At 41.1% G+C, this 16,822-nt stretch overlaps 1 protein-coding gene across 1 annotated transcript in view; it reads left to right on the plus strand.

Moving 5' to 3' along the window:
* Window positions 1-16,822, plus strand: part of LOC308268624 (leukocyte immunoglobulin-like receptor subfamily A member 5) — a gene marked incomplete at both ends in the record, with an annotated part of 464,412 nt that overhangs the window by 409,635 nt on the left and 37,955 nt on the right. The window lies entirely within an intron of this gene.

Consider the following 16,822-nt stretch of genomic DNA (forward strand, 5'->3'; position numbering starts at 1 on the left):
CCTGAGTCCTCTGTCTGGCTCCTTTTCCCTCACTGTCTCATAAGAGGCCAATATTTTTTTAATTTGTTTGTGGTACCTAGGATTGAACGCAGGGGCATTCTACCTCTGAGCTACACTCCCAAGCCATTTTTTCTTTATTTTGAAACAGGGTCTCACTAAGTTGCAGAGGGCCTTACTAAGTGGCTCAAGCCTGCCATAAACCTGTGATCCTCCTGTCTCAGCCTCCCAAGTGCTGAGATTACAAGTGTATGCCACCATGCCCAGCTCTTATGATTTAATTTTTAAAATAAACAATATATACACACACGTCCACATACCTGTGCCCCCAATATGCCAGTTCTTTTTGGTCCTTAGCAAAGTAAAACTAAGAACCAGTCATTGCACATCATCTGACTCTTCCTTTGTGTTTTCTTTCCTCTCTTCAATAGTGTACATCCTGAAGTGTCAGCCATCAAGAACCTCCGCAGCACAACAGAGCTGCCAGTGCTCCATCCTGTGGTGAGGATGTGCCAGGACTTATTCAAAATCTCTGGTTGAATTTGAATGAACTGCAGTCATATTATAGTGTTGCAAATAGTTCTGTATATCACAGTGTTGGAGCTGGGAGAGGTGGCACAGGCCTGTAATCCCAGTACTTGAAAGACAGGAGGATCCCAGATTCAATGCCAGCCTCAGTACCTTTGGGAGGACCTCAGGAGAGAAATTTACTAATGGGTTGAGCTGGGTATGATGGCATACTTTTGTAATCCCAGTACTTTGGAGCCTGAGACAAGAGATTGCAGGTTCAGAGCCAGCCTCAGCTACTTAGTGAGGTTTTCCACAACCTAGTGAGACCCTTTTTCAAAATAAAGAATAAATCGGGCATGGTGGCGCATGCTTGTAATCCCAGTGCTTGGGAGACTGAGATAGGAGGATCATACAGGTTCAAAACCAGCCTCAGCTACTTAGTGAGGTTCTAAGCAACTTAGTGAGACCCTGTTTCCAAATAAAATATAAAATAATTCTGGGAGTATAGCCCAGAGGTAGAAAAGCCCCTGGGTTTGACCCTTAGACCCCTCCAAAAAAAAAAGAATAAAATGAAGGGCTGGGGATGTAGCTCAGTGGTAGAATGCCCCTGTATATATTCCTAGTTTTTAAAAAATATTTTTCTCAACTTCTTTTTGATTTGTTTGTTTTGTTTTTCGGGGTTTTTTTTTTCTGTACTTGGGATGGAACCCAGGGACATTGTACTGCAAGCTACACTTCCAGCCCTGTATGTTGTATTCTTTTTTTTGAAGCAGGGTCCCACTGAGTTCCCATGGGCCTCACTAAGTAGTAGCTGAGGCTGCCCTTGACCATGATCCTCCTGTCTCAGGCTCCGGACACTGGGATTACAAGCATGTGCCACCATACCCACTTCTCATTTGTACTAGGGATTGAACACATGGTTCTTCTAACTTTGAGTTTTACTACTAGCCATTTTATTTTTTATTTTGAAACAGGATCTCAATAAGTTGTTGAGAATCTCACAAAATTTCTGAGGATTCTTTGAACCTTCAAGGATCCTTTCTCAGCCACCCAAGTACTGTAATTATAGGCTTGAACCCCTGTGTCCAGCTAACAACTACACATCTTCATGAGAAAGGTGTAGTTTTCTGTACATTTCTATATTGTGAATTGATCCACTCCGGAATCTTGAATTATTCTTCATTGAAAGCTCTTGTCATTTCTATGTGCTAAGAACATTCAAATCTCCTATAGCTACTTAGAATGAAATGGCAAAATGTTGTTAACTGAAACCCCAGAACTTATTCCTTCTACCTGGCCATGTCTTTGTAACTTAGCAAAGTTCTCCTGTCTCCCACCCTCCTGTGTTTGAATGGATAAAACAAATGTGCAATGTATGCAAGTGGAATGCTACTCAGCCATAAAGATGGAGGAAATCATAGCATTAGAGCTGATAAAGATGGACCCACAGAAAATAATGTTAGGTGAAATAAGTCAATGACAGAAGACAAGAACCACATGATTCTACTGACAAATGAAATCTCAGCTATTTGCTGTTAACCAGGCCTGGTGGAGCACACCTGTGATCCCATTACTTGGGAGGCTGAGACTGGAGGACTGTGGGTTGGAGGGAAGCCTCAGCAACTGAGAAAGACCCTCAGCAAAGAAGGGATCCCCTTTTTCAATACAAAAATATAAACAGGGATGGGTGTGTACCTCAGAGAAAGAATATTCCTGGGTCCAATTCCCAGTACGACTAAATAAATAAATCACTTGTGTTTGGTGTTCCATCTGATTTGGAATAATGAGTGTTTGACAAATTGCATTTTCTGGATAATATAAGAATATTCCAATTCTCTTCTCTCAATCTCTAGCTTCTTCTGATTCAGAAACTGAAGTCAAAGCCCACATCTCCTCTGCATGGATGGGCTGGTTTCTGTGGACTTGGGCTGGGGGATGGCCTTCCTCATCCAGACTGCCATGGGAGTCCTCGCAAATTCTGGCCTCCTTTGCCTGTACAACTGCACTTTACTCACTGCACAGATCTTGAGACCCACAGACTTGATCGTCAGCCAGCTGTTCTTGGCTAACGACTTGGTGCTTCTGTCTAAGGGGATCCCGCAGACCATGGCGGCGTTGGGGATGAAGTCTTTCCTGGACGCCACTGGCTGTAAACTGCTCTTCTATTTACACAGAGTGGCCAGAGGAGCTTCCCTGAGCACCACCTGCTTCCTCAGCGGCTTCCAGGCCATGAAACTGAGTTCGAGCATTTCTGTGCGGGCAGAGCTCAGAATGCAATCCCGAATGTGCATCGTTCTCTGCTGTTCCTTCTGCTGGGTTCTCCCTTTTGTGTTAAATATCGGTGTTACATTGTTTGTAACTGCCCCAATAAATAGTAAAAACGTGAACCTGGAGAATATGTACCAGTATTGCTCCTCCCCTGTGGGAGTGGGACTGCATTTTTCTGCCGTTGCAATCACTTTTGCCTTCTCTGACAGCCTGTGCCTGGGTCTCATGGCCTGGTGCAGCATCTTCATGGTCCTGATGCTGTTCCGCCACTGGAGGCGCGTGCGGCGCATGCGCAGTACCAGCCGCGCCCGCAGAGTGGCGTGCGAGGTCAGAGCCACCTGCACCATCCTGGTCCTCATGAGCTTGTTCCTCTCCTTGCACAGTCTGTCTAGTGTTTTGTCTTTTTGGATAACCCAGGTCCAGAGCCCAGCGCACTGGCTGAGGAACCTCGCTTTCCTGGTGTCTTCTGGCTTCTCCACACTCAGCCCCTTCGTGTTTATTTTTAGTGACACCCGCATCTCACAGGTGTGCTTCACGTGCCGGACAAGGAGGAGCGGCGCCCAAACGTAGCCTCTGGAACGCCAGTTTCTGCGATGACATATGGTCAATTATTTACCCCAAGAACAGCAGCACATAGGGGTTCATCTATGATGAAAACTAGTGGCCAAAATCTTGGGATTCTGAATGGATTATACCCCCAATAACCATGGCCTGGTATTGCTTATTGGACTGCCCCCAAATGGACATAGATTCGATATGCCAATCTATGATGGTTCCTCAAAAAATCAGAAGGGGAACCGGGCGTGGTGGCACACGCTTGTAATCCCAGCATTTGGGAGGCTGAGACCAGAGAATCACGGTTCGCAGACAACCTCAGCTATTTAGTGAGGCCCTCTGCAACTCAGTGAGACCCAGTTTCAAAATAGAGAATAAAAAATAGGGCAGGGTATGTAGCTCGGAGGTAAAATGCCTCTGGGTTCCATCCCCAGACCGCCATAAAAAAAAAAAAAAATAGAAGTGGCATCTGTTCACAGTGACTCATGCCTGTGAATCTAGTAGCCACGAGGCTGAGGCTGGAGAAATACACGCTGGAAGTCAGCCTTGGCAATCTAGCAAGATCCTGTTTCAAAATAAAAAAAAATAAAGCTGTGGTATAGCTCAGTGTAGCAGCTGCTACTTGTTCCTGTCTTGCTACAGAAAGCTGCGTTTGAGTAGAAGTCTCTCACACGCAGGTCTCTTGCATAAATTAACTACTTATGATAATTTAGAGATTATTGTTATTATATTTAGCATTTGATATATAACATTTGGGGCTGTTGGTAAGGAGGCAGTTCAAATCTCCTGTCCTTCTGCAGTCAGCGCTTTTCTTTTAGAGAATGTTTAAACAAGGCTTTATAAAACATGATTAAACACAGAAGCCAACAAAAAGTCATTGGTTAAGGTAAGAAAGACAGTGCTATGACAAGCATACAGGGAAAAAAGTGTTAAACATTACTGGATATAGATGACATCAAAGATCACACTCACTGACTCCATCAGGGCCTTGGAATTTGCTTGCAGACAAATCCCACCCAGTCACTACTATGAACTCTGCTTGAGCTGGTCCAAGATGTTAATCTCAGTGTGAAGTTTTAAGATGGCTCTCAACATCCCCACCTTAGTTTGAAGAAAAGACTAATTAATATAAATTTTGGAACTTTTACTTTGTGAAATACCAATTGTTTTTATCTGATTTTATAGAACACACCGAGCTCTACAAAATTAATATTGCAACCAATAATAAAAAGTTTTATTACAACCAAGATAACTAAACCAATCAGCTTCCATACCTAAGCAGAGAAATATTAAGTGTTAAGACTAGAAATACCATCAGCCAGGCTTTTTCATACCTTAGTGACTATAAAGGTTGGAGTTTAGCATCAGCCTAAGTCTAGAACTTGAAACTGTAGCTTTAGTCCACCTAATGAAACACCATGGAAAGATCATGTCATCCTCAAAACAGATACACCATCTGTTTCTCCTCTCCAGTCTAAACACATATATAGCGTGTCTGGTGATTGAACCAAGGGGCATTCGACCTCCAAGCTACAAACCCTGCCTATTTTATTCTTTTATTCTGAAACAGCATCTCACTAAGTTGAAAGGGCCTCTCTAAGTTGCTGAGGCTAGCCGTGAAGCGGCTATTCTCCATGTAAGCCTCCCAAGTACTGGGATTATAAGCATGCGTCACCACAGTCAGCTCATTTTCCTATTTATACTTAGTATTTTTCAAGCAATCAATTGAGGAATATTAACTCCTTCTTCTCCTCCTCCTCTTCTTCCGCTTCCTTCTTTTTTCTCTTTATTTCTCTCTCTTCCCTTCTATCACATCTTTTACTATCTGTGTTTTTCTCAGCTGATTTTAGATGTCCCCCAATTTCTGATGAGGCTATGTCCCAATAAACCCATCATAGGCTGAAAATATTGTAAGCAAAAATGCAGTTCATAAACAAACCCACCAAACATCAAAGTATCATTTATGCACCATCATAAAGTTGAAATATCAGCCAGGCATGGTGGTGCACACTGGTAAATCCAGTACTTGGGAGGCTGAGACAGGAGGACCTCAGGTTCGCGGCCAGTCTCAGCTACATAGTGAGGTCCTCCACAACTTAGTGAGACCCTGTTTTTAAATAAATTATAAAAATAGCAGCCAACGCATGTTCAAAGCCAGCCTCAGCTCCTTAGTGAAGCTCTCAGCAACTCTTGAGACCCTGTCCCAAATAAGAAAATATAAACAAGGTCTGGGAGTGTAGCCCAAAGGTAGAAGGCCCCTGGGTTCCATCCACAGTACCATAAAAAGAGAATTTTTAAAATAGGGCTGAAATTGTAAGTCAGAGATGGAATGCCATGGGTTCAATTCCCAGTACCATAAATAAATAAATAAATAAATAAATAAATAAATAAATAAAGTTGAAAAATTGTAAGTCCAGCCATTTAAAGTTGGAGACTATCTATAATCACAATAATAGCTGCAAATAGCTTTCAGTAATTGGAACATTTCACAAATGTTTTTGAAGATCGTCTCAAATCCCCACACAAATGCTGTCACTGTACTTACACATGACATGATAATCACCTGCCAGCAAGGACATGACCTCATGGCGTCCAAACCTTTATCTCTGTGACAAGTCAGGCTCTCGTGCAGAAATGCACTGACTCTGGCCATGTGAACCACTGCCCGAGCAAGACACAGGATTGGGTAAGCTGACCTTCCCCATGTTCTTGGGGAAATAGAACGTTTGTTATTCATGTGGGTCTCTAATTCTTTTCTTCCCTGAGGATCAAGACTGAACATAGGAAATATGTAACAGAGCCAGGCATGGTGGTGCACACCTGTAATTCCTGTACTTGGGAGACAGTGTTAGGAGGATCCTAGGCTCAAGCAATACAACAGGCTGGGGTGTAGCTTGGAGGTAGAATGCCACTGGTTTCAATCTGCAGTAGGTATGCATGTATGTCTGTCTGTTTGTATGTATGTATTTATGTATGTACACAGTCTGATATATATCTGAGATATTATCTGGAGTTCCTGAGACATAGCATTACCTCAGCCTTCCTATCTCGGGGCCTGACATCCCTTGTTCGCCTCTGTCACAGCCCCACCTGCACTGGCCTCTCTGAATGCGTACAGTGACCGCACAGTCTTTGCTCTCCTGTGTATGCAAGGGTCTGGAGCTGTTCAGCGCTTGGCTTCTCTTTACACCCCTGTCACCTGGTGACAATGGCTACTTAGGACAAGAAAAGGAGACTTGTGGTTGTAGCACATTTTGCATTGGTTGGCTATGGCAGCATGCCTTGGAAAATTCTGCATGATGTGTGCAAAACCGTCCCCTCCACCTCTTATTATAGGTTCTGGGGAGTAGGATGCACGTCAGTGCACCAATAATTTCACGTCTACAGAAATTTTGTGGTGTTAGTGTGAATGTAAGCTTTACCTCCCATTTTGAGAAAGAGAATCTTGTTTTTACAAACAGTGACTAAGCCTTTGAGAGTAGGAAAAATCCAGGCCGGTCCCTGGATTCATGTCTAAATGCAATTCTGTACTGACCTGGGTTTAATAGTGCCTCAATCGGGCCCCAACCTTGGCACCTGCTCCAGACCCATTGGGATCCAAGCTGAAGTTTTCTCAAGCTGCTGCTCCACTCAGCCTGAGCTGGTCCCTTTGGTCTGCTGTGATGGCTGAGGTCATAGCCAGAGAATGAGGGGAGATTGTCCGCCAGGAGCCCAGGAAGTCAAGGGTGTGTTTGTGTGTGTGTGTGTGTGTGTGTGTGTAGCTGTGGGTTGAAGTCAGAGCCATTCTTCCTCTGACTTACACATCTATCACTTTTTGTTTTTTAATTAATTAATTAATTGCGGTAATGAGGACTGAACCCAGGGGCATTCTACCTCTGAGATACACCATCAGTCCTATTTTTTTCTTTATTTTAAAATAGGGTCTCATTGAGTTGCCAAGGGCCCCACTAAGTAGCTGAGGCTGTCCGTGAACTGCTGTCCTCCTTTCTCAGCCTCCCAAATGTTGGAATTTCAAGAGTGTACCACCACACCTGCTTTATTGTTCATTTTAAAGCAGAATTTTTCTAAGTAGCTGAAGCTGGCCTCAAATCTGTGATCCTCCTTTCTCAACTTCCCAATTACTGGTATTACAGGATGCCCCACCAAGCATCACCACCTTTTTCAAGATAGAACACCCCTGGGTTCAATTCTCAGTACTACGCCAAAAGAAAAATAACAAAGGACGAAACAAGAGAAGAGAGGTAGAAAACTTAGAAGACTTTCACTTTCATCTTAGTTTAAATAATGCCGAATGAGAAAGCATAATTAATTCATTTTATTTTATGTTTTGTCCTGAGAAATACTTGTTTACATAATTTCATTCCTTAAAAAACACATGCTTCAGCCAGCTTTGGTGATGCACACCTGTAATTCCAGTGGCTGGGGAGAATGAGTCATGAAGATCACAAGTTCAAGGCCTTTCAGGGCAGTGTATTGAGATCCTGGCTCAAAAGCCACCCCACCCAAAAAACAAAATGAAACACTTATTTAACTGTTATTTATTTATTTATTCATTCATTCCTTTTGTGGTATAGTGATGGAACCCAGAAGCATTCTACATCTGAGTTACCCCCCCAGCCCTATATTTTCATTCTTTCTCTTTCTCTCTTTCTTTCTTTCTTTCTCTCTTTCTTTCTTTCTTACTTTCCTTTTTCTTTCTTTTTCTTCTTGCGGGTCTGGGGATAGAACCCAGGGGTATTCAACCTCAGAGTTACACCCCATGCCCTATTTTTTATTCATTATTGTGAAACAGGGTCTCACTGAGTTGCAAAGTGCCTCACTAAGTAGTAGCTGAGGCTGTCCACGAACAGCAGTCCTCCTGTCTCAGCCTCCCAAATGCTGGGATTATAAGCATGCACCACCAACACCTAGCTCTATTTAACGCGTTTAATGGACGCTTATACTGGACACGGTGGTACCTGGATGTAATCCCAGTACTTGGGAGGCTGAGACAGGAAGATCACAAGTTCAAAGGCAGCCTCACCAAGTAGTGAGACTCTCATCAATCTAGTTAGACACTGTTTCCAATAGAAAATTAAAGAAAGGACTGGGGTGTAGTTCTGTAGCAGAATTCCCTTGGATTCAATCCTCAGGAACATAAATGATAATAATAATAATGATGATGATGATAAAAATTTCAATGCCAGTCTTCCTTTTTGCATTTTGCTATATAAAATATTTTCTAAAATTCTGTGTTATATATTTTTGTCTTTGATCTTATGTAAGTTCCACTGTTTCAAATACTGTAATATTCTGTGTGTGTGTGTGTGTGTGTGTGTGTGTGTGTGTGTGTGTGTGTGTGTGTTTGCTGGGAATTGAACCTAGTGAAATTCTAACTCTGAGCTACACCCCCAGCCTGATTTTGTACTATATTTTGAAACAAGGTCTAAGTTGCAGAGGGCCTCACTAATTAGCTGAGGCTAGCCACAAAACTAAAATCCTCTTGTCTCAGACTCCCAAGTACTGAGATTATGAGCGTGCCCCACCATGCCGGTTTATTTTTTAATTCCTTTCTTGGTGCATTGTATTCATACATCTTAAGGGATGCTAGATGGTGGAGACATACATGCACACATCACCCATTGAGCCCTTACACAGGTCCCACCCCATTCTCTCCCACTCCCTCCTTCTCATGTTTGGCTTAGTGATTGATATTGATATGTTTGTTAAAGTACATGATGAGCATTAGCGATTTCCCTCTTCCCCCTCCCATCCCCTTAGTTAGGTCGCCTTATTTGCTCATCTATAGAATCTCCTTCTTCGTCTAGAGTTCCTCCTATGACCCATTTTTTCCTAGCTTTTGCATATTAGGGAGAGCATCCGATGTCTTATTTTTGTGACTGACTAATCTCACGTAGCATACTGTCTTCCAGTCCAATCCATTTCCCTGTAAATGATGTAATTGTGTTTTTCTTTATGGCTGAGTAAAATTCCATTGTGTACATATCCCATAGTTTTGTAATCCATTCATCTCTTGTCTTGTTCCATAGTTTGGCAATGGTGAGTTGTGCAGCTATGAACGCATGCATTAGCTTAGGAGTTTGATTTCCTTTCCTTTGGGTAGATACCCAGAAGTGATATTGCTGGATCAAATGGAAAATTTGTTCCCATTCTTCTAAGGATACTCCATACTGTTTTCCAAAGTGGTTGCACTAATTCACAATCCCACCAACAATGTATTAGAGTTTCCACTTCTCCACATCCTCACCAACATTTGTTGCTGTTTGTTTTGAATGATTGCCATTCTATTTGCAGTTAGGTGGAATCTCAGGGTAGTTTTGATTTGCGTCTCTCTGATTGCTAATGATGTTGAGCATTTTTTCATGCATTTATTGGCCATTTGAATTTCTTCCTTCGTGAAGTGTCCATTTAGTTCACTTGCCCACTTTTGATAGGGTTATTTGTTTTCTTAGTGATGAGGTTCTTAAGATCTCTGTATATTCTAGATATTAGTCCTCTATCAGAGGAGTAGTTGGCAAAACACTTCTCCCATTCTGTTGGCTCTTGGTTGAGGCTCTTGATATTTCCTTTGTTGTACAGAAGCTCTTCAGTTTAATGTAATCTCACATATCAATTTGTCTTTTAGTTTCTTGTGCCTTTGGGATCTTGTTGAGAAAATTTTTACCTATGCCTTCATGTTGCAGTGTTGGACCTATGCCCTCTTCAAGGAACCTCAAGGTTTCTGGTCTAATTTCTAAGTCTTTGATCCATCTTGAATTGACTTTTGTGTAGGGTGAGAAAGTGAGTTCCTTTCCAATTTTTTGCATAGGGTTAACCATTTTTGCCAACACCATCCGTTTTTTTCCCAGTATGTATTTTTGGCCTCTTTGTCAAAAATTAATTGGCTATAAGTGTGTGATTTGTTTCTGAGTCTTCTATTCTGCTCCATTGGTCTGTGTATCTGTTTTTGTGCCAGGACTATGCTGCTTTTATTACTATGGCTTTGTAGTATAGTTTAAAGTCAGGTATTGTACTTCCTCCTGCATGGTTTTTGTTTCTGAGATTACTTTGGCTATTCTGGATTTTTTGCTGTTCCAAATAAATTTAAGGACTGATTTTCCTATGTCTGTTGGAATGATTTTGGTAATTTAATGGATATTGCATTGAATCTCTAGATCACATTTGGAAGTATGGTCATTTTGATGATATTTATTCTGTCTATTCATGAAAAGGGACTATCTTTCATCTTCTAAGGTCTTCATTGATTTGCTTTTTCAATTTTTTTAAGACTCAGGATGTAAACCAGGGGCATTTGACCTTCAGTCTATACCCCTGCCGTATTTTTTATTCTTTATTTTGAAACAGGGTCTCACTGAGTTTCAAAGGGCCTCACTAACACCTTACACTGTCCATGAACCATAATCCTCAAGTCTCAGCCTCTCAAATGCTGAGATTACAAGTGTGCACTACCATGTCCAGCTTTCAATGTTTTATTTATTTGTTTATTTATTTATTTATTTATTTATTTATTTATTTATTTTGGTGGTATTGGGGTCCCTGGAAAGCTTTCTACTTCCGGGATACACTCACAGACCTATTTGTTATACTTTTTTATTTGTAAACAGGGTCTCTTAAGCCAGGACTCGCAGCTGGCTTCGAACCTGTGCGATCCTCCTGTCAACGCCTCCTAAGCGCGAGGATTACAAGTGTGCGCTACCATGCCCAGCTGCTTTCGATGTTTTATAATTTTCTTTGTAGAGGTCTTTTACCCCCTGGTAATCTTATTCCTAAGTATTTTTTGTAAGAAATCCTGAGTGGAAGTTTTTTCGAATATTTTTTTCAGTGGATTTATGGTAGGTGTACACAAAAGATTCTGATTTTAAAATTGATGTTTTTATCAAGACACTTTTTTGAACTTGTTGATAAGTTCTATAAGCCTTTTGGTTACATTTGTTAGATCTTCTAAGTATAGTATCATGTCATCTGCAAATAGTGAAAGTTTGAGTTCTTCTTTTCCTATTTGTACTCCGTTGATTTCCTTTTCTTGCTTTATTCCTCTGGCTAAGGTCTCAAGTACTATATTGAAAAGAAGTGATAATAATGGACATCCTTGTCTTGTTCCTACTTTTAGGGGAAAGTCTCAAAGTATTTCCCCATTTTATATGATGTTAGCTATAGTTTCTTAGGCCTTTGGGGGCTGTGGGCCTATTGTAGATTTCCTTTATGATGTTGAGATATGTTACTTCTATTCCAATTCTCTGCAGTGCTTTTAGCATAGATGTTTGTTGGATTTTGTCAAATGCTTTTCAGCATCTATTGAAATGATCATTTGATATTTGTCTTTGGTTCCATTTATATGAAGAATAACATGTATTTATTTTCATATATTGAACCAGCCTTGCATCCCTGGGATGAACCCTATGTGGTCATGGTGTATGATTTTCTTGATGTGGTTTGGAATGCATGTTGCTAGTATTTTGTTTAGCAGTTTGGCTCCCAAGTTCACCAAAGATATAGGCCTGTAGTTTTCCTTCTTTAACCTTTTTTTATTTGGTTTTGGTATTAATGTGATATTGGCTTCAGAGAATGTATTTGGAAGAGTCTCTTTTTTCTACTTCCTGAAATAGATTGAGGAGTATCAGGATTAGCTCTTATATAAAGGTTTTATAAAACTCACTTGGGAAATCATTTTGTCCTGGGCTTTTCTTTGATGGTAGGCTTTTTATTGCTGTTTCAAATTCTTTGATTGCCATTGGTTGATTTAAATTTTCTGTATCTTCTTGACTCATTTTAGGCAGGTTGTACTTATCTAGAAGTTTGTCAATTTCTTCCAGATTTTCCACGTTGTTGGAGTATAGTTTTTCAAAGTATTTTCTGATATTTCTCTGGATTTCTACTGCAGCAGACTGGCTCAGTCGGGAATAATAAATCCAGCACTGAATATGGTCGAGATCGATTTTCTCAGAAAGATGAGCAAAGGATTCGGGTGCAGTTCTGCAGCCACTTATCTGCAGCAATTCTTTCCCTTTTATGAAATAAATTCCTTTAAGTTCCTATTCACGGCGCTAAAGGTGAAAGAATCTGACATGGACAAAAGCCTCTTGCGTGATTGACACTTTATTACAAGAAACCAGAAAATTTATATCCTTCACCAGTGAGATTAATAGTAAAAAAAAGAAAGAAAGAAAGAAAGAAAGAAAGAAAGAAAGAAAGAAAGGAGTGTAATCACCACAAATCAATAGTGAAGGACATGTAAACAAAGTAAAAAAAAAACTAGTCTAGGAATCCAGCCCCCTGTCCTTGAGCCCCCTGCCCTTGCAGACAGGCGGCCCCAAGGGCAAATTCCAGAAGACACAGTCATGCCCAGGGCTTGGAGAAAAGGCCTCCCATGGAATCTTCTTTAACTCTTCAGAACTTTCCATTCCTAGGGCTTAGTCCATATGGCAGGCATGGGGAGATATGGCGATCCAGGGGGATGTGATGGAGGTCTCCCAGGTTTCATCTACATTACCTTCTAAAGTCTGAAAGCTTAAGCAAGCTCACAACACAGTTTAGCAGGTAAACACCAACAAATAACATGAAGTTTTTAGATTTAGTTGTCAGATGTACTTCTCTAGCTGCTGAGGACTTTTCCTCAAATGATAGGCTTAATAGAAGCCTATTCCTCTTTTAATAATCCATATTCCTATCACTGACCCTCCGCAACTTCCTTTTCTTTTCTGATTACCCTGATTCTCTCTTTCCCATTTGGGACAATCTTAGGATAAGCTCTTCTTCATACAAAAATGCTTTCTTATTCTCACCATATTTCCTTTCTTTCACACTTACACATTTATTATATCTGTCCTTTGTTCTGACATATTCATTTCTTAGCCACGTGGCACCTCCCTGTTTCGGGAAGCACACATACTGGGTGTAAAGGTCAAGAATCTTCCTAGCCTTCAGCTCTATTGTATTGGGCAGTATTAGCTGCTCATCAACTAGGCCGCTTTGATGTCACACACAAAGTTTATCTTCTCTGTATCTAGGCAGGATCACAAGGAGAGGGGGTAAACAGAGGCACGGTTGCCTCCCTTTTAGGGCTAATGGTTTCAGCTGACTCAATGCTTTTACTGTAAGTTAATGATTAGAATGAAGGTCAGAGATAGGGGGGAAATCTGCGTTTGTAATTACTGTGACTGGAATGTTTCCACTGCATCTGAATTCTAACTAGATTTTATTACCAGTTGAGCAAAGCCGAGGGCGTTTAGAGGCTTAGACAAATTACTAGAAAATTATTTTTACACAGACTCAGTTTCTCTCACAGTCCTGATTCTTGGGATCCTGTTTTACATCATTGGAGCTTTTTAGTGTAGAAACCTAAGAGAGGGAATATTTCTGCCAGAGATGATGCCTCCTTCCTCGGGGCGTGGCCTCCTTGGACCTTGCCGATTGACACAAGCGTTTTCACACTTGTATATGCCGAGGGCGGGCGGTAGCATTCTACAGTGTCATTAGTAATATCTCCCTCTGTAGTCCTAAGTACTGAGATTACGAGCACATGCCACCATGCCCATCTCTTATTCTTTAATTTTTATTTATTTTTTTCAGTAGGAGGTATGGAACCCAGAGGCATTCTACCTCTGAACTATACCCCCAACTCTATTTTTTGGTGGCACTGGAGTTCCTGGAAGCCCTTCTACTTGTGGGCTACAATCCCAGACCTATTTTTTTTAATATTTTTTATTTGGAAACAGGGTCTCTTAAGCCAGAAAGGCTGGCTTCTAACCAGTGTGATCCTCCTGTCTCCACCTCCCAAGTGCGGGGATTACAAGCATGCACCACCACGCCCAGCTAATTTTTAAAATATAAATATAAAATATATACACACACGTCCACATACCTGTGCCCCCAATATCCCAGTTCTTTTTCATTCTTAGCAAAGTAAAACTAAAAACCAGTCATTGCACATCATCTGACTCTTTCTTTGTGTTTTCTTTCCTCTATTCATAAGTGTACATCCTGGAATGTCAGCCATCAAGAACCTCTGCAGCACAACAGAGCTTCCAGTGCTCCATCCTGTGGTGAGGATGCACCAGGATATACTAAAAAAAAATCTCTGTTTGAGGTTGAATGAACTACACTCATTATAGTGTTGCAAATAGTTGTATATGTCACAGTGTTGGAGCTGGGAGAGGTGGCACAGGCCTGTAATTCCAGTACTTGAAAGACAGAAGGATTCCAGATTCAAGGCCAGCCTCAGTACCTTTGGGAGTACCTCAGGAGAGAAATTTACTAATGGGTTGAGCTGGGTATGATGGCGTAATTTTGTAATCCCAGTATTTTGGAAGCTGAGAAAACAGATTGCAGGTTCAGAGCCAGCCTCAGGTACTTAGTGAGGTTTTCTGCAACTTAGTGAGACCTTTTTAAAATAAAAAATAAAAAGTAGGGCTGGGGGTAGATCTCAGTGGTAGAATGCCCCTGAATGAATCCCTAGTTCTACAAAAAATAAATTCTCACCTTTGTTCATTTTTGTTCATTTTTTGTTTGCTTTTTTTTTGTTTCTTTGTTTGATTTTTGCTGTACTCTGGATGGAACCCAAAGGCATTCTACCTCCAGGCCACACTCCCAGCTCTATATTTGTATTCTTTATTTTGAAACAGGGTCCCACTGAGTTGCAAAGGGCCTCACTAAGTAGTAGCTGAGGCTGTACTTCACCATGCTCCTCCTATCTCAGGCTTCCAAAACTGGGATTACAAGTGTGTACCACCACACTCACTTATCACCTTCTTTTCCCTTGTACTAGGGATTGAACACATGCTTCTACTACCTTTGAGCTTCACTACTAGCCATTTTATTTTTTACTTTGAAACAGGATCTCAATAAGTTGCTGAGAATCTCACTAAATTGATAAGACTGTCCTTGAAACTACAATCCTCCTGTCTCAGCCTGCCAAGTACAACAATTACAGGTGTGAACCCCTGTGTCCAGCAAACAACTACACATCTTCATGAGACAATGTGTAGTTTTCTGTACATTTATATATTGTGAATTGATCAGCTCAGAATACTTGAGATATTCTTTATTGCAAGCTCTTGTCATTTCTATGTGCTGAGAACATTCAAAGTCCCCTCTAGCTACTTAGAATGATATGATACAATGTTGTTAATTGGAACCCCAGAACTTATTCCTTCTAATTGGCCGTGTCTTTGTAAATGTTAGCCAACGTCTGCCGTCTCCAACCCTCCTGTGGATGAATGGGTTAAAAAAGTGCAATATATGCAAATGGAATGCTATTCAGCCATAAAGACAGAGGAAATCTTGTTATTTGAGATGATAAAGATGGACCCCCCCAAAATAATAAGGTGACATGAAATAAGCCATGCACATCTTTTACTATCTGTGTATTTCTCAGCTGATTTTAGATGTCCCCCAATTTCTGATGAGGCTATGTCCCAATAAACCCATCATAGGCTGAAAATATTGTAAGCAAAAATGCAGTTCATAAACAAACCCACCAAACATCAAAGTATCATTTATGCACCCTTATAAAGTTGAAATATCAGCCAGGCATGGTGGTGCACACTGGTAAATCCAGTACTTGGGAGGCTGAGACAGGAGGACCTCAGGTTCATGGCCAGTCTCAGCTACGTAGTGAGGCCCTCTACAACCTAGTGAGATCCTGTTTTTAAATAAATAAAAAAGGGGTTAGGTGCATGTTCAAAGTCAGCCTCAGCTACTTAGTGAAGCTCTCAGCAACTTTACAGACCCTGTCCCAATATATATATATACACACACACACACACACACATACAAGGTCTGGGAGTGTAGCCCAAAAATAGAAGGCCCCTGGGTTCCATCCATAGTACCATTAAAAAAAATAAAAATAGGGCTGGGGCTGTAAGTCAGAGGTGGGATGCTGTTGGTTCAATCCCCAGTGCCATAAATAATTAATTAATTAATTAAATAAATAAAGTTGAAAATACATAAGGCCAACCATTTTAAGTTGCAGACTATCTATATTTACAATAATAGCTGCAAATAGCTTTCAGTAATTGGAACATTTCACAAATGTTTTCAAAGATCATCTCAAATCCCCAAGCAAATGCTGTCACTGTACTTACACATGACATGATAATCACCTGCCAGCAAGGACATGACCTCATGGCGTCCAAACCTTTATCTCTGTGACAAGTCAGGCTCTCGTGCAGAAATGCACTGACTCTGGCCATGTGAGCCACTGCCCCAGCAAGACACAGCATTGGGTAAGCTGACCTTCTTTTAGGCAGAGAGCCAGATTTGGGGGAAAATAGAATGTTTGCTATTGAAAAATGTGATATAGGTCTCTAATTCTTTGCTTCCCACAGGATCAAGACTGAACAGAGTAAATATGTTGCAGAGCCAGGCATAGGGGTGCACACCTGTAATACCAGTACTTGGGACTGAGTTAGGAGGAACCCAGGCTCAAGCAATACAAAGGGCTGGGGTGCAACTTAGAGGTAGAATGCCACTGGGTCAATCTGCAGTAGGTATG

The sequence above is a fragment of the Muscardinus avellanarius genome (genome assembly GCF_963383645.1).
Source record: "Muscardinus avellanarius genome assembly, chromosome: 10".
NCBI lineage: Eukaryota > Metazoa > Chordata > Mammalia > Rodentia > Gliridae > Muscardinus > Muscardinus avellanarius.